The 17,904-nt window shown below is 41.2% G+C and overlaps 1 protein-coding gene and 1 long non-coding RNA gene across 2 annotated transcripts in view; one reads left to right on the plus strand and one right to left on the minus strand.

Annotated features, from left to right (window-relative positions):
- LOC114046951 (xaa-Pro dipeptidase) overlaps positions 1-17,904 on the plus strand; it is a 257,017-nt gene that overhangs the window by 166,910 nt on the left and 72,203 nt on the right. The window lies entirely within an intron of this gene.
- LOC114046952 lies at positions 2,853-7,180 on the minus strand. The gene is made up of 3 exons (XR_003569568.1): positions 7,107-7,180; positions 4,174-4,292; positions 2,853-3,590 (listed from the first exon to the last, which is right to left on the minus strand). It is a non-coding gene; the product is annotated as an uncharacterized LOC114046952 (long non-coding RNA).

A 17,904-nucleotide genomic window follows, 5' to 3' on the forward strand; every position in this document is an offset into this window, starting at 1 on the left:
GCCCACCTCCAGCACCATCACCTTTCTTGAGGCTCCCAACTGCTAGTGCCCTCTTGCCCAAACTACCTTGTATATAATTATTTCATATATTTGTAGTTATTCACTGTATATTTATGCTGCATATATTTATATATTTACTTGGGATGTTTCCCATTAGAATTTAAACTTCTTACAAGTAGGGGCTGCTTTATTCTTTGTATTTGTATAATACTTCATATTGATTGATTGATTGTTTGCCTCCCATTGGGAGTAGATTCCAAGGTCCAACAACTCTACCTTCTGTGTATAAGAGTATTAGCTCTTCCTCTCAGTACTGTCAGGCTAGCTGTTGAGTATTTACTCATAGATTAGTGGTAGGATTCTTTCCTGAGTCCTTTCAAACGGATCAAAGCTTTGAAAGATGAGAAACACGTGAAGCATTACCTAAGAAAATATGGCAAAAGAAAGGACATAGGAAGTCTGGTGCCTTATATACATACATATATATATGTATAAATGTGTGTGTGTGTGTGTGTGTGTGTGTGTGTGTGTGTATGTGAGTGTGTATAAATTTAGAGTCCTGTTAGAAATAAATAAGAACCAGGAGGAGGCAGGCTTGGGCTATCAGTGCATTCAGGCATTTTCCTAGTAGTCTGTAGAATAACCATTCTCCGGCAAGAAAGGGATTTACTCTAAGAATTGAACTCCCTTTTTACCTGGAATTATTTCTTTCCATGTAATGACAGCAGTGAAGTGACAGGAGGGGCCACCGCTCCCAACAGTTTTGGTGGCAGGATGAGAGAAGAACAGTTCCCATGTGGAGCTTGGAGTTGACCTTTGGTTCTGGAAGTTAGGCCTCTCTTTTTGTCTGATATATTTTCTTTTCAAGAAAGTCTGAGTTCCCAATTAGGGAGGGAGTATCAGTGACTTGGAAACAGCTCTGGAGTAGCAGAAAGAGCACTGGACTTGGATATTGAGAACCTGAGTATGAATTCTGCCCCTACTTCTCACTAGCTTCATCTTTGGGTAAGTGACCTGTCTTCCCTGGGCTTCATTTTTCTCATCTCTGTAATGTGAAGGCCTTTTTAGCTCTAAATCCTCTGATTCTCTGATCCCATGTCTTCTCATAGAGATTTAATTGTGTCAATACTAGCTTACAAATGTAAGAGCAGATCATCCCAGTGTTTGCCAGCATCATCTCAGTAATGATGTGGAAAAGATGACCTTGAGTTGCTTTATATTTTATAAACTGCTTTCATATGCATTGTTTCATTTTATCCTTCAGTAGTCTTATAAGGTAGGAAAGACAGGAATGATTATCCTTGTTTCTCAGATGAAGAAACAAGTATTAAAAAAAAATTTCACTTGACCAAAGTAGCTAGTAAGTGACAGAATGAAAATTAAAAGCTCAGGTTTTCTTGTCTACTCCCGTGGTATTTGCATTATATTGTACCACCTCCTGATTGTGGTCTATAAAGTCCCCAAAGGGAAATTAGTCCCACTTCATAGTTTAGAAAACTTAGATACTAAGTGAGAAGATAATTTACGTGTGACAACACAACAGTAACCTATAAAATGGAAAGGCCACTTGAGGTAGTCAACAAGGAGGGTCATATGGAATATCCACTTGGAGCTGGCTTTTAAATGAAAACACAAATTTAAAAAAAAAAGTCAGCATTGAAGCAGGCAACAATAAGCTAGTCAGATACACACAGACTCTCCTTCTCTGGAAAGGAACTAGATAGGGCCTTATGGCTTATCCAAGGAGCCATGTTGGCCCCTCAGGAGAGGATCATGGGATTCTAGATCTGGTGCTGAAAGGAACTTCAGAAACCAGCTAGTTGAACTTCTTTATTTTATAGAAGAGGAAAGTGAGGCCCAAGGAGCTTAAGTGATTTGGCCAGGGTCATTCAGGTAGTGAAAGAGGATTTGAACCCAAGTCTTCTGACTCAAGAGCTAGTTCTCCTTCCACTGACCCAAATCATGTGACCCCAAAGGCAGCAACAGACTGAGATAGAAATGGTGAGTTCTGCATGAGCTGTAGAAACTTGAGCAACCTTCTTCAGAGGTTGATTGGTGTAAGAATTCCTAAAACAGAGGAAGCTCTCTAGACAGTGGTGAGTTCCTCACCAGGTACAGGCCTTCTGTGATCAAGCAGGATACAGAGCTAAGAAGCAATGAAAGCCAGAAACGGAGAAACAAACCTTGACCTTGCTCTTCACCAGTTTGGGGATTTTTTTGGACTGTGCAGGTCTAGAGAAAGCAATTGACTCTTTAGTCCATGAAGATTTTTTTCACTTTCAAGGGCAGCTCTACCCAGAATAGGACTAATTGTAGACTTCACTGTAGGTCCTTTGTCTTTTTTGTTTTAAACCTCTCTTGCATTCTATATGTTATTTATCTTAGCTAGGGACCCTTTATCTTTTCTACGGAGACCAAGAGCCCAGACAAATTCTGATATTCCTAAGGGAAACCCTGGATGGAAGTAAAACATGTCAAATGTTCTCATGTTCTCCTGATAAACTCTGAGATAGGACAAAATGAGAGAAATCTATTTATTCACAAAAGATACCCTAGGGGGAGGCAAAATGAGCCAAATTCTGGTGTTCCCAGGGGAATCTCTGGGTGGAGACATGACTTAAAAAGAGATACGTTAGTGAAAAACCTCTCAAGACTAAATACAGTCCATTCTGGGCCTTGGGTCTATGTACTAGACACTGAGGAGAAGACATAGTCCCCAACCTCAGGGAGCTTGGCACCAAGACCCATGTACATGAAATAACTAGAAAGCAATATCAAATGATATTCATTCAATAATTATTTATTAAGCACCTATTTCCAAGGTGGACAGTTGAGACAGCTCTGGCCATACATATTTAAACAAACTTTTGATGCCAAAAATGAGAAATGTATAAAAAAATAACTATCAACACAGACCATCATCATTTCTCATAGAAATTTAGCTGATGTTAATCAATTATCACTACTAGGAGAGCTGAGAAACGACTTCATCCAACCAACACTTGATCTCCTTGCTAAATAGAAACATGTAACAGTTGAGCTTAGCACTGATTTGGAATATAAACTTGTGTTTAAGATCTTATGGAAAATCTGGTAGGGGATAATGAGCAGTATCACCTCATAGAACAACAAGAATCAGTGGAGAGAAAAACAGCTTTAAAGAAATGCAGCAAAGAGACCCAACTAAGCCAGTTCACCCTGCGAGCATTTAAGAATAGAACTAGAGAAGAACATACAACTGAAAAAGTGGGAAAGATATGCCAAGATTCCTATAGTAAACTTTCCTCCTTCATTGACAGTAAAAGCACTACAATTGTACTCTAACATCTAATGTGCTACAAGAGAAAATAGAAGTAGTGAAAAGGAAAACAAAGGTGGAGAGAGCTTCTGGACTAGATCAAGCATACACAGGAGATCTGTGCTACAGGCCATCTAATTTTGAGGACATATAGCCAGAGCAAAGAGTAACCACTGGATAAGATGTTTGAATACCAGTGCGGCATAGGATTTCAAGAAATCCCAAAGAATTCCCTCCATCTGTTGGATGGACCCTCTGTGGAGGATTTGCAGGAGGATGCCACATGAGCCACCTAGGATGAAAAGGCATGAATGAGTTTAAATCTGTACCAGTAAAGAGTGTCCATATCAATGAGGCCACAGATCTGTTGGAGTAGGTGTCAAGGCACTGTGGATAACAGACTTTAAGGGCTATAGGGATTCAAAGAAAAGGGAGACTATTGAATAACAATAACTGACATAATGTTTTAAAGTTTTCAAAGCATTTTACGTATGATATTCACATAAGCCTATAGTAGCTATCCTGTAAGGTCAATATTACAGGTGTTTTTATCTCCATTTTACAAAAGAGGAAATTGTAGCTTCCATTCCTTAATAGTCCAAAGATATGAGCAAACAGTTTTCAAAAGAAGAAATGCAAGTTGTAAACAACTGTAACGTGCTCCAAATTACTTATACTAAGAGAAATACAAAGTAAATAACCCTGATGTCTCACCTCACCCACTGCAAATTGGTGAAGATACCAGAAAAAAGGAAAAGTCAGTGTTGGAGGAACCATGTGAAGACAGGTACACACTAAGATACCATTAGTGGAGCAATAAGTTGGTTCAGCTATTCTGGATACCAGTTTGTAATTATATAAGAAATGTGACTAACCTGTTTGTCACCTGACCAGCAATCTCAGTACCAGGCACGTGCCCTGAAGAAGCCAAAGATAACCAAGGTCCGAAATATACCGAAGTATGCAGACTAGCACTTTCTGTCCTAGCAAAGAACTGGAAACAAAGAGAGTACCCATCAGTTGGGGATGATTGAATAAACTGAAGTATAGGAATATAATGGAATATTCTCACGCAGTAAGAAAGGGTGAATATGAGGAAGTCAGAGAAACATGGAAAGATCTGTAAGAACTGATGCAGTGAAATACACAGAACCAAGAAACCGTGTACACTTATTATAACAATGTGAGTGAAAAGATCACTGAAGGAAGCCCCGCTCTGAATAAATGAAAAATCACTGATGATCCCAGAGAACAGATAATGAACTGTAGCTCCCTCCTCTCCTTAGAGAGGCAGGGGCTTACTGGGCAGTGTGCTGTGTGCATTATCTGATGAAGACACTCATTATTTGGGGTAGTTTTGCTTAATTAGTTTTTCTTTGTTATAAAAGAGGGTTCAATTCCAAGCAACAGTAGGGAAGGGAGTCTGTTTCCAGAAATGACTGATGTAAAAAAAATTATCAATAAAACTTTTTTTTAAAGGAAAAGAGATAAAAAGATTCGGGAGAAGGGGGAAGTCAAATGGTGGAACTCCTGAGGTTCAAAGTGCTGGATTTGGAGTCAGAGAACCTGGGTTCAGTTCCAGGATCTTATACTTTCTACCTCTGTGACTTTGCAGAAATCATTTATTCTCTCTGGGCCTCAGTTTCTTCATCTGTAAAATGAAGGAGCTGGACTAAATAACTATTTCCTTTGAAGCTCTAAATATGTGATCTTTGATCACACAACTAGTAAGTGTCTGAAGTGATATTCAAACCTAGGTCTCTTCAGCCTCTAAGTCTACATTCTTTCCATCATATACCATGCCACCTCTATTGCCAGCTGCTCGGAGAAGAGGGAAGACTTTATGGAAGAGGTGGAGAGAAGTGGAAGGCCTGGAGATGGAATGAGGACAGTGGGGGTGGGAGGACCACCAGCTTCACATAAACAAATGGTATGTGTAGAACAGTGGGACATAACATGGGAAAGGTGGCTTGACAACTAGTGAGGTCATTGAATGCCAGACTAAGAAGTTTGATTTTCTTCAATAGCCAATAGTCACTGGAAGATTTTAAGCAGAGGAGCAACAGGACCAGATCTATTCAACAGCAAAATTGTCTAGGATTGAGTGGAAAGGGGAGATAATGGAGATAAGGAATGCCTGTTGGTTATTGTTTTGGTGAGGCAGGTGTTAATCAGGACCTGTAGTAGGAGGATAATAATAGGAATAGAGAGGAGGGGATGAGTATGGAAGGTGTTAGAGTATTCTATAGAGCAAATTAATAAAAAATGCCTTAAAAGCTTTATGTTATTGCAAATAGAAAGCGTCAAACACTGTACTCTTTAAATGTAATAATGTAGGATCTGGCCTCTGTGGGTCATCAGTTTTCTTTATAAAATGTTTTTGCTTTTTCTAAAAGCTTTAAATTAGCCTTTTGGTGAGCTGTGATAACACTTTGATGATGAACTTGTGTGAACATTGCTTACTTCTTGAAAATTACCTTCCAGCCTTTGTGGTACTTCTGATTTTGTTGCCATTTGTCACCTTTTCTCAAAAGAAAAAAAAAATCACCAGTCTTGCCGATTGGCTTGTCATTCATTGGTAGCAGTTGTGACCAGAGAGTTGAGGGATAGAGACCCCAGAAAATCAACAGCAGACCTAGTTTGCCGATTTTCCATCCTTTCCTGCAACCCTGAAAAATTATTCCTGGACTACCCTGCCACTAACCCTCCCTGTGCCTATGCCTGTACCTCCTGGGGGAGTTAAGAGGAGCAAATTTCCAGTCATTTGGACTCTCCCAGAGAATGAGTGATTTCTTTTGTCTCTTCCTCTTGGTTGTCCTCCCTGCTTACCCCAGCAGAAAGGAGTAAGGACTCACTCAGCCTTTGAACCCTTTCTTTGTAATTCGAGGATAATGTAACTCGGAACTTCCAATTCAAAGTGAAAGAAATTCTCCTACTTCTGCTTATTCCACTTATAAAAACATTTCCTCCGAGTTTGGCACAAAAAATCCCTCTAACTGCTGCTGTTTCCAATTTATACTAGAAAACCACCTGCTTGCGTTCAAGGTGAGTCTCAAGGGTTCTGTTTAAAGAACAATATTTTTGAAATATGAAAAGGGTTCTCCCTTATTAAGTAGAAACTTGCTCAGAGGTATATCGCCTTTATTATATAGCTACTTTAGGTAATTTATTGTATGTCTGCAAAAATATTTATTAAAAGCTAAGCAGCAAATCAAGTAAGTGTTTTACAGTGCAGAGCAAATCTCTATTATAGATAGGGCTTGTAGCACAGTGTAACTCAGTCACATGCCTTTGCTTTCCCTCTCCCTTGCCTCCTAATCCCCCTCAACCCCCCTTCCCCCCATCTTGTGGGCAAAGCCAGGAGAGACCTCAGCTGTCTGAAGAAAAGGTTTCTGGACTTGTATTTCTCCTAAGAATGAAAAACAGGTATGAAGATACAGTGGGTTAAAATTCTCTTCCTTGTGTATATCTGTTTATCCTTGTAGTTTGTAATTGTTCCAGAAGGCAACTTTTTTCTTCCTAGTGAATAATTCCAAAGTTGCTATATTGTACTGAATTGAAATTGCCCATCGAACTGCTAGGCAGTAATAGGAATCCACAGAGGGAACCCCAGGCCTCATGGAGCTGCTAAGCCCTGATTTTTGGTCATGCACATTTTGACTCTTTTTTTTTTCCCCCAAGCAGCCCCCACCCCTGAAGCTGTGGGAATCCAGGCTCTGTCATTTCTAGGGGAAATAGTCTGGAATCAGTTAAAATCCTGCTTCAGATACACACAGTCTGACTGAGCCTGCTGATTGATTCTAAATACCTGCTATTTCCCAGCCAGAATGTCCATCTGCCCCGTGGTGTTCCTCTTCCTCATGGATGCTCTCAGTATGCTCTAGTCTAGGCAGTTTCCCTAGAAGGTGGGTGGTGACTACTACAGGAAATCCCTGGCAAAGGGTTGTCAGAACACGGAAGAGCAAAGAAGAGAGCATTTCTGAAATTTCTCCTGTGTGCCACAATGTAAATTCATGTCTGTGAATACGCCCACATACCTTCCACCCTAATCCATTACTTTTAAGGCTTAACCCTCAACCTTAAATGAGGTAATGTATGTAAAGCATTATGCTAGCTTAAAGCACAATGTGTATCAACTGTATTATTATTAGGCAGGTATGAACCAACCTTGAAGACAAGACTTTTGAAAAATTCGTAATAAGAGGCAGTTTCTCAGTCAGTGCTAATCTCAACTAATGGCAGTGTATACGATATATAGGACATGAGAGGCCGTGCTAGGACAACGTTCACAGTTACAATTTTACCTGAAACCATTTGTTTTGATCTTCTGCTACTTACAGCCCCAACTTCCCCCAAGTTATTCTGGGAATTGGGCCAGTTCCTTCCTCATCTACACCCAGCCTTACGAGACTCTGATTCTGCCCCACCCTTTTTCCCCTGCCTCTCTTGGCCAAAGTATGAACAAACCACTCCTCACTGAATTCTTTCATTTGGAACTCCTTCCCATGAATCTCTATTTGGTGGATCCTCATTAAACTCTTAATATGCACGCATGTGCCCTCGGACATACGTGCACGCGCGTGCGCACATATTCTACTTGCAGCCTACCTGTCACTATCTGAGTTTTAATAGATAAACTGTCACCCACCCTTCTCCCAAGTTAATCTTCTGCCCTTCATTACTCTGCAGTTTTTCTCAGGTTACTCAAAAATCCTCATTTATTCCTGGATGTAGAGAATTCTTTGTCAGGACATTAGTTCCAGGAAATTATGACTGTGTATGTTGGAGAAGTGGATATCTGACAAAGAACTAGGCAAGGCAACAGTGACATCTGCCAACTTTGCATTTCTTTTGGCTTTTGAGGAACAACTCAAAGAACTGCTGGCGTTAATGTCTTATTTTTTCAAGAAGTCCTCCAGTTGACCAGTCTTCTGATCTGTGTAATGGGTGTACCGTTATTTGATGAGAAGAGCCTCAGAATGGCAGCACAGCCATGCATACTGAGCCTGGGGGCACTAGGTCATCACAAATCAGTTCCCTACTGATGTTCTCTGTTCTGGGACCCTCAAGCAACTTTTGGGTATAATTGTGAACCCACAGGATATGCCCCTAGTTACCTTCCTGGTGGTAGGGAAGTATTTTAGCATAATAGAGGCATTCATACAAAGTAAGAGATCCCTTTAAACTCAGACCAATGAGACTATGTTATCTTATTGGAAAACAGTTCTGTCTTGTTTCTTTTATATTCTCCCTTGTACTCACTTTCTATCCAGTGACAGAGTTGTGGGGTCTGAGGTCAACACTAGGAGAGGAAGCCCTTTTTCTGTGTATAAGAGATGGTTGTCCCCTCCTCAGAGATATGTAGCTACTCCCTTCCCTCTTCAACAGTGCAGTTGCACTACCTTCTCTATTGCTCTAACATCAGGGTTGTTTTTTTTTTCTTGGTCTGTGGCTCTGCCTAATTCTATTTTCAAGTAGCTCAGTTATTTACAGGCTATTGAGTGGGTATGGGCTACCCATATTTTTGCCATTTCCCTGCTCACTGCCACCTCTACCAAAGGATAAACAGGACAGGGAATAAAGAGTAAACTCCAGTTAGAAGTTCAGTGGAGAAATGAATGGGCAAACCATGTTTTCTGGATTGCCCGTGGATGTTGGCTATTCAAACTATCTTTGAACCCAATTAATAGATGCATAAAGTTTGGCTTTACTTTAGGTTGTATTACATTATTGTACACAGTTTTTCAAAAAAGCATACCAGGTATTTACTTGTTCTATTATGGAACAGAGCAACCAATAAATCCATATGTATTCCTTAGGCACTTATTTTGTATCCTAGGTTGTCGGGAGAACTTGGCTTATTGTCATGACTTTACCTCTGCCTTTGGCCTTGGGCAAATCATTTTTCTCTAAATCTTCATTTTTCTAGTATATAAAATGGTGCTAGAAATGATGAACATTTCAGTCTTCTTACATATCTTCCAGGAATATGTCATGATTTTATTTTGTGTGGTCTTATTCTTAGTGATTTATATTACTCTGTCATTCATTATTTCTCTAGGAGAGGAAAGAGAAGTTCCTATGTGAGATTCTGGTCCTGTCCCCATTCCCCACCAGCTACATGGCTTTTGGACTTCTTTGCAACTCCCCTCATCACTCTCCCATCATGCCTTCCCCTGCCCCCTTTTTGGCTTCCTTTTTTTGTGGTCTTCCCCCATTAGATTGTAAGCTCCTTGATGGCAGGGACTGTCTTTGTTTTTATTTGTATTTGTATCCCTAGCACTTAGCACAGAACCTGGCACATAGTAGACACTTAATAAATGTTTCTTGACTAAGTTCCTAAGCCCAAATGGAGCAGAGCCTTAACTAGGAATTCTGATACTCAGGGTCAGTTCAGTTGAATCAGGAGTGGCAGAGGAAATAGGGAACCTCACGGAGAATTTGTGAAGGCTTCAGGACCTCACCAGAGCTGGTGCACACTAACTTCACCATTGAGCCTCGGTCTCTTGGTCAGTGTGTGGCACAGGGCCCCAGGGCTGGCAGCAATACACCATGGCTCCAGTAAAGCATTTTCCCAATCATGGGAAGAAGGGTACCCTGTCCTCTCAAGAATTCAGTCCATGGCATAGGCTACAATATTCCCCCTCCTCAGGAAGAAACAGGGAGAAGAGAAATGACAGTAGGGTAAGTCAAGCCCTTGGAGAGGAACAGAGCACTGGTGGCAGTACCATATGGTATGAGTCTGTCAAAGGAACAACAGACACATCTGCAAGGCTGTGTGGGGCTGAGGCATGAACTAGTGGATTAAAGAACTGCTGTGGGGGAGGGGCAAGGCAAGAGGTTAGACTATGTTGTGTATGTCAGCACCGTAGGGTAAAGCCCTTGTCACCCTGCCCTAGTTGTGGCACTGAAGTAGAACATTTCAAGGATCTAGGGGAGGTTGGTTTGTAACGTGAGGACTGCTTTATTAGATGATTAGCTTGCCAATGGTTAAAACAAACTAAACAGCCAACTCTCTGTTCTTCTAGGTCAAATTCTTCTGAGTTATAAATACACATAGTTATACATACGTGTAGTTTGTTTTTTTTTTTTTTAGTGAGGCAATTAGGGTTAAATGACTTGCCCAGAGTCACACAGCTAGTGAGTATTATGTGTCTGACGCCGGATTTGAACTCAGGCCCCAGGCCCTTCTGACTCCAGGGCTGGTGCTCCATCCACTGCACCACCTAGCTACCCCCACATGTAGTCTTTAGGTTGTAGTATCTTCTCAGAGATACAGTAAGCCCAGGTGTAGGGTTAGTGTAAATTCATAGAGGGCTAAACTAGATAGCTAGGATGTCTAATGAAATCAGTCAGACAGTCAACAAGCATTTATTAAATGCATACTATATATACTGTCACCATTGCCTGTCCTCCATGTATATAGCTTATTTGTATATATTTATTTGCTTGTTGTCTCCCCTGTTAAGAGTGTGAGCTCTTTGAGGGCAGGGACTATCTTTTACCTCTTTTTGTATCCCTATTGCTCAGCACAGTGCCTGGCACATAGTAGGTGCTTAATAAATGCTTATTGACTGACTGCTAAGAACTGTGCTCAGGCCTGGCTTTTGCTTTGTAGTGACCATATGTTAGCCTAATTGGATTCCTAATCTAAATCTTCTTTGGTTCAGGGAGACTCCATTGTAAAAACCTTTACAGGGATATCTGCAGAAATGTCAGCCTAAGTCCCTGTTCTCTTCCTCACAAAGGTTCTTTTCATTTTTCCTCCCATCCTCAAAGCCACTTTTCCTTCCCATCAATTTGGTGAAAATGGATCCACATAAATCTATTCTTATCCTCAAAAGGTAGGGGACAGAGGGTCTGAAAGAGACTCTTCTCCCAGGCATAGCCATTGTCCACTTAAAGAAAGCAGCAAGTCCCAGAGACGGAGACTGGATCTGTGGAGCTTTCTTAATGTCCACTGGCCAAGGGATGAAGAACACCTCGATTGTATGTGCCAGAGAAACAAGGAGATTTCATTATCTTCTCTCTGACAGTGTCTGAAATAGAGGTTTCTTTAAAAGGTGGGAAAATGAGAACCTGTGCAATATTTCTTGCATTCTTCTGCCATGTAGGGTAAAAGATGTTTTAAAAAGCAATTAAGTACAGCTTTGTGTAGTTTGGCTCACCCCCCAAAAAATGAGTCTTTGCAGAATGGGGTATAGTTGTCATCCAGATTTACTAATTACCACGAGTATAGTACTTCTGTTTTCTGGCCCTTCATTTTATCCTCCATGTGGTGTGGGGGCAGAAGCGTTTGAGCTCCTTCCTGGATCTCTCAGGTTCCTTCCAGCTCTGACTGTCCATGGTTCTGTGACATTTTTGATCTCTGTGCTCAGACGCCTGACCTTAACATCCCCTTCCCCACCCTACCCTCCACCCCTGCTTAACGGAGGGAGGGCATCTGTGAGGCTGTGTTGGGAATGTAACCTTTATTAATCCAGAAAGATGTAGTTCCTGTCTATCAGGGATTTTCACATTGAATAAGCAGATTGTGTGCATGTGTGTCTGCATTTATAATTTGAAAAGTAAATTTGTCAAAAGTGTTGTGTGCCGCAGTGAATCTGGTCATAGTGGAGGAGCTACCAAAATGGGATTGTTGAAGAAGTCCCCCTGACCCAAGGGCAGCAGTCAGGAGAGTAATTCTGGGGGCCCCTAACAATGTATGCTGGCTCCACCTTTCTCAGCTCATAAATCTGTCTGTGATCACTGGATGAGAAATCTTAAGGAAAGACTATAGAAACAAGTTTCTGCAGAGGTGAGACTATGATTGGGGGTTTTGAGCAGGAGAAATCTATGGGAAATGGTTTGAAGCCACCTTGAAAGTTGCTTCCACCTCACTTTGATTTTTATACCAGCAGAACCTTCTTCAGACACAGACCGTGGCTTCATGTCCCTCTCCCATGGTTGAATCCAGACTCACTGGTGTTTTGGAGTGAAAGAAAAAGGAGACTCTAATAGTGGTGGCAGTTTCTTTCACAGAGGCACTCTCCCCCCACCCCCTGCTATTGGAAAAGAGATCTAAATTAAAATTAGAAATTGCAGTTAAATTTTCAGTAAATTCAAGCAGTTTAAGTACAGATTGAACTCTCAGCATGAATTGCGCCACCAAGTAGTTTTAGCTTTTGCTTTAAGGGAATATGAAATTGTCAACATAGTCAATAAAATGAATGCAACGTGAGGGTACAATTTGTAGGTGAAGATGGAGTCTTTCATTTGCTTAATGCACCTGTAAGCTGACTTTTAATGAAAATTACTTTAAAAATACAATGAAAAATCAGAAAGAAACTATGGTGCAGTGTACCAGTTATCTCTGCAAAGTGATTGGACCTCAAAGGGAAGCCTGATTCTTTCTTCTTTTTGGTGGGGAAGAGAAAACCAAATTCACCCCAAAGCTCCTTTGGGAGGGGCTCCCTTCTCAGCCTGGCTTCTCCTTCTTAATAATCGTCACTCATTAATATGCACTCATGTTAACCACTACACTAGTCATATTTCATGTCATTTGAGAAGTCTGTCACTCTTGATTAAGCAATTAAGTTGTCTTCTTTTTCCCAGGGATGCCTCAGAATCCAGTCATATCTTGATTGCCCATAATAACCTTGGAATGGCCACATTCTTATTTAACTGGACTGAGGGCTAACCAGGAACTTGTTTTTAAATAACAACAACAACAAGGCTAATTTTTATATGATATTTATCCTTACAACAACCCTGTTGTGTAGGTGCTATTATCATTCCCATTTTATAGATGAGGAAACCGAAGCTGATTCACCCAGCCCCGGATACAGAGCTCCTAAGTGTCTGATGATGAATTCAAACTTGGGTTTTCCTGATGGCAGGTCCACTGCTGTATCTATTGAAACCATCTGGGACTGTTTTCTTGCCTTAGCTCCCAGAGTACAGGGAACGCTTCTCTTGATTTTGAGGAACACAAAGGGCTTTAAAATACCTGTTCACACCCAGTGTGTGATGGATGGGTCTTAATATGGAGGGACTTAATAGGGCAGAGTTTGGATTCTTGTTTGTTTGTTTGTTTAAAAAAGGTTTCCTATCTGCTGGCTGCCTCTTTTTAAAAATGAAGAGCAGTGGGAATTCTAGTTAATTTTGGGGCCTAGCTGTTTGAGTCCTAGAATTTGGTAAACGTTTGTTAAACTGAATTACAGAATCAATTAACTAAGGGTTTGCTATACATAAAGAACACAGGATTTCTTCTCTATCTCCATCTGAGAAATGCTCCCCCACCCCCACCCTCATGGGCCTTGGTGACAGAATTGACTTGTGGAGCTTTCCTTAAGAAAGGGCCAGACCACTTTGGTTGTGTTGGTTTTGTTTTTGTTTTCCTTGTCTGAATATACAGCATTTGTATTACTGTTGGGTTCTGAGAGGAAGGGGGAGGACAGACTGTTGCTACTTCCTGGCTGGAAGATCTGCTGTTGCTTTAGCCTCGAATATGTAATCAGCTGGGGAGGGGAGGGAGAAGGCCAGATTTCCCTGTTTCTCTCTGTCATTGCTATGGAAAGACTTTCTCTTTCCTGTGACTTCTGTTTTCTCCAGCCACCATAGATGGCTAGCTAAATCCTTTGTTGCCATTCTCCAGCCATGAAATATTTTACTCACAGACACCTAATTATCAAGCTGGGGTTTATAAAGCAAGTCTGAAAGCCATTTGAATATAGTATAACCATTCCTGCATAATAACTATATAATATATAATCATAATAATTATACATAATTTGTGTTTACAGTGCCTGAAAGATTAAACTCCTCCGTACAGACATTTTCTAAAAACAGACCTAGGATTTGCCGATTACTGTGATTATTTAGCATGTACATTGCGTTTTCTATTTTGAAAACTGCTGCAGTCACTTATATTAGTCATGCCTTATAAGTACTCTGGGCTGAGGGAGGGAGGCTGCAGCCTTTCAGGAAGATGAGATGTGGAGACTTCAACGCTTTATGCTCATGGCCGAGCTGAGCTGAGAGTTGCTAGGCCACTGGTTTTCCCCACTGAACTAGCTTACCAATTATCAAGAAAAGTGCTAGACAGTAAGTAGCGGTGAGGGTTTTGGAGAGCTCTCCTGGAGGCTAGCCCTCTCTTGACTCCCTGTGCTTATATGTCCTATCCCAAGTAACCCAGACCCATCCCCCTCAGACGGGGCAAATGAGTATAAAGGAATCAGTATGCTGTTATTCCCTTCTGCAGCTCTAGAGACCCACCCTAGGTTATTTTTTTCTTCCAGAAGAGCTGGGGTGTTTTTGACCTGCAGCATTCTGCAAGAGATTCAGGAACAGAAAGAGCTGGGGATCACTCAGTTCAATCAATTGTGTTTTTGTCCCCCCAAAATGGAGATTCTGCTCTAGCATTTATTGGCCTGCTCCAAGCCCCCACCATCTCAGCTTCTATAAAGGGCACAGAATGGCAGTCCACATTGGAACTTCGTCCCAAATGGCTCTTCAGAGTTATGGTGGAAAGACTCTGAGAGGGCACTGCATTTTCCTGCTTTGAGGGCACCAGCAGTGTTGTCTGTCTTGGGCTCTGCAGCCTCAGAGAGGCATTACAAATCAGTGTCTGTGAAGTTTCTAGTGTAATGTTTCTAACCACAGTTTCTTTCCTGTTTCTAACCACAGTTATCACTTCCACATCATGGGGGGGGCGGTTAGGAGTATGGCACCCTTGCGATCTGGAAAATTCGCATAAAATTTTTTGGCCCTCCCTTCATACCAGAGAAGCCTGAATTATTATGGCATTAAAAGATAAAATATGTTGCTGTTAATTCAATGCTATACATATATTTGGTGCATTTCTAAGTTTCTAAGCTTTTTCTGTGTCAACTTCTGGCCTTCCCATGTAACCTGAGGCTTCTGCAAAACTCTCCCCAAATTCCCATCTAATTTCTTATGCAAAACTGTGATATATCTAAACCATGATGGGGAAGGTTATGTTGTGGAAGGGATAACTGTAGAATGCTTTGTCTGAGAGATCACTGGATCAAGCTTCCTCTGACCAGGCATTTGTCCTTAAGTCTCACCTCCTCCAGTAAACCAGGGACTGTGCTGATATATGTTGCTCTTCCTTTCAGAGAAAGAAAGGGGGGAGGGGAAAGGAATAAGCGTTTATATAATGCATACTATGTGCCAGGCACTATGCTAAGCACTTTACTAATGTTATCTTATTTGATCTTCACAATAACCCTGGAGGGTAGGGGGTGTTGTTATCCCCACTTTCCAGTTGTGGGAACTGAGACAGACAGGTTATGCCTTATCTAAAGTCACATAGCTAGTAAGTGTCTGAGGTTGAATTTGAACTCAGGTCTCCCTGTCTTCAGGCCCAGTGCTATATCCACTGAGTCACCTAGCTGCTTAAGAGAACTCCTTTGGAACTGACTGTCATTGCCCCTTATCATAGCACTTCACCTCAAACGTGCCTAGTATTGTAACTTTCTTATGTGTATGTGTTATCTTCAGTGCTTAATCTCCCAGCCTGGGTGGCTGCTTCTTAAGACTGGTCCCTCTAGCATCCAAAAGGCTTTGGTTCGATTGGATAAACATTTATTAAGCACCAGCCACTTACAAGTTACTGTGCCAAGTGCTGGGGATATGAAGATGAGAAAGAAACCACTCCTGCCCACAAGTTTATATTCTACTGGGAAGATACGGAAAGTACATAGATGAATATGAGGTCATGTGAGGTGAGGAAGACTTCACAAAGGAGGGGACAACTGAGCTGAACTTTGAGGGAACATAAAAACGCTGAGAGGTGGAGATGGGAAGCCTTTCCTGATTCTTCCTAATTGCTAATGCCCTTATCTCTAACTACCTTGTATTTAATGATCTTGTCTTTATCTTGTAGTCTGTACATGCTTACATATGTATGCATGGTCTCCTCTAATAGAATGTAAGCTTCTTGAAGGCAGGGATTGTTTCATTTTTATCTCTGTACCCCCAATGCCTGGCACAGTCCCTGGCCCATTGGAACTCCTTGATAATTGCTTGTTTGGTATTTGATTGACTACTTGCCTACTTTGCTGTCCTGAGGATTCTTTCCCAGGTATGGATTGGACCAGATGGCTGTTTCCAACTCAAAAATTCTGTGATTCTGTGGGATGAATAGGAAGTGTGCAGGATCTAGTCATCTTATCTCTCAAGCTAAACTATGAGCCTCCCTGACAACAGGGAGAAAAGTGCCTTAATTTTCTTTGGCATCTCCCTCAGCACCTAGTTCAGAGTTAGGCACAAAATAGGTTATTAGTACTATTTCATGGAAAGCTTTTCCAAGGACCTAGGGTAGAACTCATTCTGTTTGTTCTTTTCTAGAGAGGGAGCAAAAGGCCTTGACCTAAGCCCAGCCTCTGGGAGAGTGTCTTGTTTGTCCCCTAATTCCTTTCTCAGCATCTTGTTGGAAACTAAGGACAGAATTGTGACTTCAAAGCACTAAAAGTAAAACATGCCTCCCACCTCTTATCAAAGAGGGGATGCAGAATGAGGTATAGTCTCTCAGACAGGGTCAGTGTGTTGATTTGTTTTGCTTAACTATACTTCTTAAAAGGGCAAAGTTCATTGATGGAAGAGTCACTGAGAAGTAATAGCAGTGTTAAAAAGAATCAATAAAATATATTTTTTAAAGCAACAGCAAGGATGTTCATTACCAGTTCAATAAATTCTTCCACAAAATCATGATTAAGCTGCATGTTTGCTTGTACTTTAAAAAGATAGAGATAGGAAGGACAGAGGGCCTAGAGGATCTTTCTAACCTGTCACCTGCCTTCTAAAGAAAGACCCTCCCCCTCCCCCTTCTCCCCTTCTCTGTCTTTCTCTTTCTCCCACCCCTTTCCCTCTCTCTTTCCTTCTCTTTTTCTTTCTCTCTCTGTTTGACTCTCTCTCCTTCTGTCTCTCCCCTCTGCCTTTTCTCTCTCCTTTTTCTTTCTGCCATGAGCCACCTCCTTTATAGATTGGGATAGGCTTCTTTTTTTTTTTGATTTTTAATTAATTTATTTTGAATTATCAACAATCACTTCCATAAGCTTTTGAGTCTAAAATTTTTCTCCCCCTCCTTCCCCAAGACATCGCACACTCTGATATAGGCTATACATGTATATTCCTATTAAACATATTTTCACATTAGTGATGTTGTAGGTAAGAATTAGAACCAATAGGAGGAACCACCAGAAAGAGGAAACAAAACACAATAGAAGGGAAAAAAAATAGGCTTATTCTTCTTGTTCACATGGTCCTACACCCTCTACCCAAAAGGGAGCTGCTGCTGGTCTCTGGCAGAGAAGTGAGTGTGAAAGGTACCAGAGAAAAGAAAAGCCTTCTCAATTTGCTCCTCGTTCTCTAGAAAAGCCCTGGTGTCCCCTCCCTTTGTTTGGTAGTAGGGCCTGCTGTTAACAGGTCTGACAGGAGTGAATCACTGTGTTATTTGGAGCAGCAATAAAATGTATGTTGCTGCTTGTTGTTTTATTGTTAAGTAATTTCTCACATGCCCTTTGAAAGATGTACATTCCCATCTCTGGCCTGGTATAACCAGATGACAAAATCATGATACTTGTAACCTTTAATAGGTATGA

The sequence above is a fragment of the Vombatus ursinus genome, unplaced genomic scaffold, assembly GCF_900497805.2.
Source record: "Vombatus ursinus unplaced genomic scaffold, bare-nosed wombat genome assembly UNPS02014786.1, whole genome shotgun sequence".
In the NCBI taxonomy this organism is placed as follows: Eukaryota; Metazoa; Chordata; class Mammalia; order Diprotodontia; family Vombatidae; genus Vombatus; species Vombatus ursinus.